Source organism: Vespa crabro, chromosome 24 (assembly GCF_910589235.1).
Source record: "Vespa crabro chromosome 24, iyVesCrab1.2, whole genome shotgun sequence".
NCBI lineage: Eukaryota > Metazoa > Arthropoda > Insecta > Hymenoptera > Vespidae > Vespa > Vespa crabro.
Genome location: NC_060978.1, coordinates 989,176 through 997,086, shown reverse-complemented (window position 1 = coordinate 997,086; position 7,911 = coordinate 989,176). Strand labels below are relative to the sequence as shown.

Below are 7,911 nucleotides of genomic sequence, written 5' to 3'. Positions count from 1 at the left end.
CTACTTCTGCTACTATTACTATACTACTACACTATTACTACTACACTATTACTATTACTACTACTACTACTATTACTACTACTACTACCACTACTACTACTATTACTGCTACACTATACTATTACTATTACTAATACTATTAGTATTTCTATATTACTATTACTACTACTATTACTATTACTAGTACTACTACTATTACTATTACTACTATTACTATTACTACTACTACTACTATTACTACTACTACTATAAGTACTACTATTATTACTACTACTATTACTACTACTACTACTACTATCACTATTACTCTACAATTACTAGTCTACTACCATCGTTATTATTATCCATTGCACTGATGTATAAACTCATGGTTAATGTCGTTAAAATGTGTGCGTTTGTATGTCGTGTGTATGCGCGTGCGTAACAGCGCGCCAGAATCACACATACCAAGGGATGTACATGAAACGTTGCAATGAAAACGACGACAAAACGACAAGAAACGATGACGATAACGACAACGACGACGACAACAACGACGACGAAAACAACGAGGAGGACGAAGATGACAATTACGACTACGACGACGACGACGACGACGACGATGACGAGAACGAGGACGACAGTCTCTCTTCAATAGAGAGAGAGAAAGAGAGAGAAAGAGAGAGGAGAGAGAGAGAAAGAGAGAGAGAGAGGAGAGAGAGAGACAGAGAGCTATCTTTCTCGATCCCGTGCAAATACATGCTCGGTTTCGCGCACAGCCACGGGCGCCCCCCACCGGTGCCGCTCCGCGTTCGTTCTTCGACGATGTCGTCCTCGTCCATCGTCTCTAACGATGGTACATACATATACGTATATATCGTAAAAGAGGGGATGGGGAGGAAAAGAAAGAAAAACAAGAAAAGAAAAAAATAAATAAATAAATTGCATTTCCATCCCTATCTCTCTCTCTCTTTTTCTCTCCTTCCCTCCCACCTCTATGTCAATCACATCCCGTCCTACCGCCACCGCCAACATCGCCGCCACCACCGCCACCACCATCACCACCACCACCACCACCACCACCACCATCATCATCACCACCACCACCATCGCTACCATGTTCTCCTCCTTCTCCTCCTACTTTCCTTTGTGCGGTACGCGGAGTGGCCTCCGCCGTCTGCAGGCGCGTTATCGCGTGCACCTCTCTCGCGGCTGTATATATACATTATGCGGGCATCTCTCTCTTTCTTTTTTACTCTCTCTCTCTCTCTCTCTCTCGCTCAACGCACATCCACACGTACACAGAATCAATCATATATATACGTAAGCATGTATACTATTTTCTCTCTCTATCTCTATCTCTATCTCTCTCTCTCTCTCTCACTCTCTTTTATTTTCTCTCCCTCTGTGACACACATACAACATACATACATACATACATACAAACGCATATATATATATATATGTACATATATATACATACATACACACACACACACAAAGCAATCTCCTCTCGTACGTACGAAACAACATCCCTCCGATCTAGAAAATACGACGACGTACCTTTAGACAATGAGAAGATGCATGATAATTCCTTTGGGCAGCCACGATACCGATGCTCGATGTTCCTCGTCCATTTAAGGAACAAGAAACGGCAGGCGAATCCTCGGTACAACGACGACGACGACGACGACGACGACGACGAGCGCGTAGACGGTGACGAAAAGTAGAGCCGTACGACAGCGCTGCGTACTACCGCGCGGCCGTTTTAGGAATTAACGCGCAACGGCGGTCCACTACTACTAATACTCGAGACGACGACGACAACGACGACGAAGGCATCGAGGACTTGCTCGTCGGGTGCAAGAGAATGGGGAGGGAGGCTGATTGAGGAGGAGGAGGGGTGGCGGGGTGATGGTTTGGTAGAGGAGGTGGTAGTGGTGGTGGTGGTGGTGGTGGTGGTGGTGGTGGTGGTGGTGGTGGTGGTGGTGGTGATGGTGGTGGTGGTAGTGGTGGTGGTAGGATATGGCAGGGAGAGAAAGACAGAGAAAGAGAGAAAGAAAGAGAGAGAGAGAGAGAGATAGCGGTGAGAACTCACGCAGGAGACGTCTACTAACAACCGACGACCACGGCAACTCGTGCCGAACTGAACCGAACTCTCCACCGAACGCCGGCCGAGCGCTCTACTGGGCTATGCCCTTTCCCCTCCGCCAGTCCCTTCCATCATCCCTTCGCTACGCTCCCCTCTTTGTCTCGCACTAACGTGTTCTGTCTCTTTCTCTCTCTTTCTCTTTCTCTTTCTCTTTCTCTCTCTCTCTCTCTCTTTTCCAAATGCTCTCTTTCTCGCTTTCGCTCTCGCTCTATCCCACCGTCCTCGACTACTCTCTCTCGTCTCCTCTTTTCCTCGTCCCCGGTGCGGTCGCGCGCACCTTCGACCGGCATGCCTGCTCGCCTCGTCTGCCTTACTTGCTTGCCTGCCTGCTTGCTTCCTTGCTTGCTGTGCTTGCTGTGCTTGCCTGCCAGTTCTCTCAGTCGTTCTCTCTCTCTCTCTCTCTCTCTCTCTTGCCTCCTTTTTCTCTCCATTCTATACTCATGGATATCATGCTCCTTTCCCTTCCTCCCCCTTACTATCCCTCTCTCCATTCTCTCTCGCTCTCTCTCGCTCTTTCTTTCTCTCTCTCTCTTTCTCTCTCAGTCCGTCGGGCGGCACGTAACAACGAGAAGCCACATCGTTACGTACCATCACATCGAAGAGTTCTATCTCTTTCTCTCTCTCTCTCTCTCTCTCTCCCTCTCTCTCCCCCCTTGAGCCACCGGAGAGCGGGTCGCCTTCCTGCCGGGTTACGAGTCGCAAGCTCCCCTCTATTCGTGAACGCCGCTCTTTACCACCCCTCCATGCTTTCTCTCTGTCTCCCCTCCCCTCGATTGCTGGCTCTTCTCCCTCTCTCTTCCTCTCTCCCTTTTTCTCTTCTCATCTTTCTCTTTTACCATCGCCGCTCTCATTCACTCTCTTTCTCTCTCTCTCTCTCTCTCTCTCTTTCTCTTTCTCTCTTCCCTCTCTTCGTCGCACGATACGAGAAAAACCCCTCGGCAACGACTCGCCACCGCCGACGTCGTGTCCTGACTCCCTTTTGCCTTCTACGATCCTTTTCTCTATCCTCTCATTCTCCTCTCGCTCTCTCTCTCTCTCTCTCTTTCTCTCTCTCTTTCTTACTTATCCTCTTTTTTCTTTCTCTCTGTATCTCTCTCTCTCTCTCTCTCTCTCTCTCTCTTTCTCTTTCTCTCTTTTCTCACAGTCTTGTATTGCGAGCTTGAAGATGAAAGTCGAAGCGGGTGCACCTACGGGGTATAAATGCACCCTCCTCCTAGTTTCTACTCCCTCTGAGCATTAGGGAAATCCTACGATATCGCTTCGATTCTAAGGGTACAACCAGCCTTCCCAATATTTATTCTCTTCTTTCTCCGTATCAACAGAGTACACTTTCTCTTTCATTCTCTTTCTCTCTCCCTCTCTCTCTCCCTCTCTCAATCTGTCTCTCTCTACCTCTTTTCTCTCTCTCTCTCTCTCTCTCTCTCTGTCACTACTTCTTTCTCTCTGTCTCTTTCTATCTATCTCTCTCTTTCTCTCTCTCTCTCTATCTTTCTATCTTTCTTTCTCGAACACTCTTTCTCCTTGCGTTCTCTTTCGGATGGTCGCCATTTTGTAGAAAACGGCGAGTAGATACTACTTCGTTTATACCTATACTCTTTTATTTGAGAATAATTTGTTATTCAAGGGATAGATAAAATTCTTTATAGGATTATTATGAACAAGGAAAATTCTTTTTTCATAATAAAAACCGATATCGGTTGTTATTTATTAAAAAATAAAAAAATAAAGGAAAATTCTCGACTGTTATTTTTCTGTTTATTTCGTTTGTAAGAATGTTATCTGAATTTCTTTGTGCCATTCGATTTATCGAAGATCAAAACAGTTTTATTACTTAATCGAAAGACAAGAGATATGACAAGGGACGTGACAAGGGACGCCATTGTGATACTGTCTTTCGATTCTTGAAAAACATCGATGCTTTGCTTTTCTTGAAAATTATCAGATTATTATATTATTTTTTATTTTATCGTATGCTTTTCGTAAATTACACAGCTTGAAGAATTAAAAGTTTATTATTTTTCTTCTTATTCTTTCTTTCTTTCTTTTCTATCTTTTTCTTCGTTTGTTTGTTCTTTTTTTTTGTTTTTCTTTTTTTTTTTTTGAATGATCGACCAGGCCAGCCGTTCAAGCCAATGTTTTCAATTTGCGTCACAGCGAGGATAAATAAGTACGATCTTGCGTATAATTGCAGACAATAGAGATACTCCCTTTATGTGTTCATTAAAAATCGGAGGAACATCGTACGTTCCAACTATATAGGTATGATAATGCTGGTGAATTAATCTACAGTCACCCTACCTGTTTGTTCCGATGCATGACGCAATAGATGATATTACCATAATCGTATATTCAGTGACGCGTCGAATGCGGTAAGTACTGCTATATCTATAACGATTAATATCTATATCTCATATTTGTAATTAGAAATTGCATTCGGCTAATATTTAAATTGATCATATCATAAATAAAAGATAATCGTAGCTAAAACGATTATCTTCTACGGTAAGATAACTGCTAATGTGATTATTCCATCTCTCTCGTTTTCTTGTTTTTTCTTTTTTTTTCTTTTTCTTAATAAATACAAAAATGAAAGTAAGCGAATACGTGAACAGTTTTTGTAACAAGAATTTGTTACGATTAATGCGACGAATGAAAGGAAGAATGAGATGCAATTAGCGGTGATAAAAAGATTCGATCGAATTAAGTGAACGATTAGGACGTTTTAAAACCGTACAAATTCAATTTTTAATATTCACCTAATCAAAAGGGCTATGTACTTATTTCTAACTCATTTCCCTTTACCTATTTACTCACTGTTATATTTATTTTCATATTTAATGAAAAAAAAGAAAAAGAAAATAACATTAGCGTATTTATCTTTTTTACGTTTACGTATTTATTTTCTATCACTGTTATATTTATTTTCGTATTTAATGAAAAAGAAAGAAAAATGACAGATTAGCAGATGAACGTACAGGATTAAAAAAAAATCCTTCGACGCATTGAATTCGTTGAATACGAGATCTCTCAAAATAAATCAATTTAATATTTTCGTTAGTAATATTTAGGAAAATTTTACGATTGGTATATTTTACGTGCAACTTGGTAGACGTTTTCTTTTCTTTTCCTTTTTCTAAATATATATGTATATATATGTATATGTGTATATATATATATATATATATATATTCGTTATAACGTAACATCGTCTGAATATTCTATTCTAGAGTATCTAGCGGCATGCGACATAACACCGCCGAAACTGGAAAGGCCGCCATTTTGATTTGGATCCTGCATCAAAGTAGAAGTTACTAAATGAGACTCCTTTATGTTTTCGTATTCTAATCAATATGATAATTAATTAACGTCGTTCTTCGAGGCATTTACAAAAAAACTACGAATAGAGGAGATCTATCTTCGTGTATTAACGAGCGTCAAGAAGTAAAAAAAAAAAAAAAAAAAAAAAAGAAGAAAGAAAAAAAAGGAAGAGTAAAAAAGAGAGAGAGAGAGAGGTTGTCGCGTGAAGAAAAAACAAAACAAAAAAATAAAATCACGTCCGATGCGCGTGGTATCTTCGTTCGTTAGAAATACTTCGCACGGTCTGTACATTTTCTTTTCTTTTTTCCGTTCTTACGGGAAAAAAAAAAGAGACACGAGAATATCTATCATTAGAGAAAGAGAGATGAGATATGATTTAGAAAGATCGCTTTTCTGTCTTGTAAAGAAATGACGAATGACGAATAGAATGGTTCGTCATGCGGGTACGTAAGTAGAAGATTCCTTCAGAATAATAGAGAGAGAGAGAAAAAGTGAGAAAGAGAGAAAGAGAGAGAGAGAGAGAAAGAAACTCTTTTTACTCGGAGTTGAGTGCATTCGCGTATCTTAGCATCCGAAGTACGAGGCCTTCGTGTGCAAGTAACATCGTAGAGATCTCCGTCACGTGCGGCCGCTCGCTAATTCCGTGTACGTCGCGCTTGCGCCGTTAGATTGCCGCTCTCCTTCTTCTCTCTTTCTCTTTCTATTTCTCTTTCTATCTCTCTCTCTCTCTCTCTCTCTCTCTTGCGACATGTTCGTTCGTCTCTTTTCTTTTTTTTTTTTTTTTACGCTTTGATCCTCTTCCTTCCACGTTCCTCATATCGCATGATCTTGCTCTTTTTTTCGCATATATACCATCGACTTCTAAGTCTCCTTTTTTTACGTGGCCAACTATTAGCGATTCGAAATAGATCGTGTAAGAAGAAAAAGAAGAGGAAGAAGAGGAAGGCGCTTGATAGAGATATTTCATTAAATCCTTTTACTGGACATCTCACAGATTTATAAACTATTCAAGGTATATGAGAAACGTCGAACGTCGAATTAAAAGTAACTCTTTAAATCTTAATTCTTTATGATCGAAAGGGGGAATGAATTTCCGGTTCTTGATATGCCTAGTTAGATAGAATGCATTAGTAACCGGCTAACAGTAGGGAGAGAAATATAAAATCGTATCGAGGGAACCAAAATGGCGTCGCGCTTAGAAAAAGTATAAGAGAAACGGTACCACCATATCTAACTCTTCATCGTAATCGATTAAATGGGGTACCCCTTTTATGTCCGATGGGGTGGGAATTGGAATGGGATGTTTTACTACGCTCTTATTTACTACTTATCTATGTGTAAAAAAAAAAAAAAAAAAAAAAAATAATAAAAAGAGAAGAAAAAAAATAATGAAAAAGAAGGAAAGAAAGAGAATAGAGGAGGAGGAGGAAGAAGAAGAAGAAGAAGAAGAAGAAGGAAAAAAACAGAAATACCTACTCTCGCGCGTGTCGAATCGAACTCACGTACTACATAGGTAGAGTACGTATATACATATATATGCTGCCAAGAATGATTTGAAAATCAAATACGTCTGGCGCGTTAACCTTCCTACGTTTACAGGTTCGTTCTTTATTCTTTAGAAACTACGTCAATAGGCCAATGATAAGATCGCGATATTCGATGAACGATAATACTGTTATCGTGAAAACTTTCTACGGAAAAGGAAAAAGAAAGAAAGGAAAAGAAAAAAAAAAGAGTACCTTATCTCCCATATTAATTCGTTGAATTGTATTCGTAGTTATTCGAATGCAAAATGCTCTTCTCTTATCTATGTTTTCTATATTTTTATCTCTTATCTATTTTCTCTCTCTCTCTCTCTCTCTCTCTCTCTTTCCTTTTTATTTTCTCTCTTTTTTTTTCTTTGTTTTTCCTTCCTTTCTCATTTTCATTTTCCTCTTATTTATCAAAGTAAAATGGGCATAATACGTTAATGTTAATCGGTAACAAAGGCGATTCCCTTTTCGTTGTTCAAACGAAGTCATTAATTTGATCCCTATTCTCATTCTTTACCGTCCAAGGCGAGATTTATTTTCTCTTAACAAGATCGTAAAATGGTCGAACGGCTATCAACCTAAAAGTACTTACTTACGTACAATCAGTATTTAACTGTCTCGAGATAAATGTTCTTTTCTTTCTCTCTCTCTCTCTCTCTCTTTTTCTTTCTTTCTCTCTTCTCTTTTAATCGTTCATACATACGATCGAACGTGTTATACGAGAAGGAAAGTTCATCGTACCGGCAAACGAATCCTTCTTTCCACTCGTTCATTCTCTCTCTCTCTCTCTCTCTCTCTCTCTATCCGTCAGCCTTCGGCACCTTACATTACGTACGCGAAACGAATGAGAAATTCGCAAGTGCTCCTAAGGCTCCCTCAAAAATAAAATCTCATCTACCGGCTTGGTTAAAAGTTATTTCCTTTGAAACG

At 40.0% G+C, this 7,911-nt stretch overlaps 1 protein-coding gene across 3 annotated transcripts in view; it reads right to left on the bottom strand.

Annotated features, from left to right (window-relative positions):
* Positions 1-2,203, bottom strand: part of LOC124432162 — a 13,628-nt gene extending 11,425 nt beyond the window's left edge. For 2 of the 3 annotated variants that reach the window (XM_046980804.1, XM_046980807.1), the window contains exon 1: positions 1,543-2,203. The gene's annotated coding sequence lies outside the window, so the exon portion shown is untranslated. The remainder of the gene's footprint in view (positions 1-1,542) is intronic. The other variant, XM_046980808.1, reaches the window with a different exon arrangement.
* Between the last annotated feature and the right edge of the window lie 5,708 nt (positions 2,204-7,911).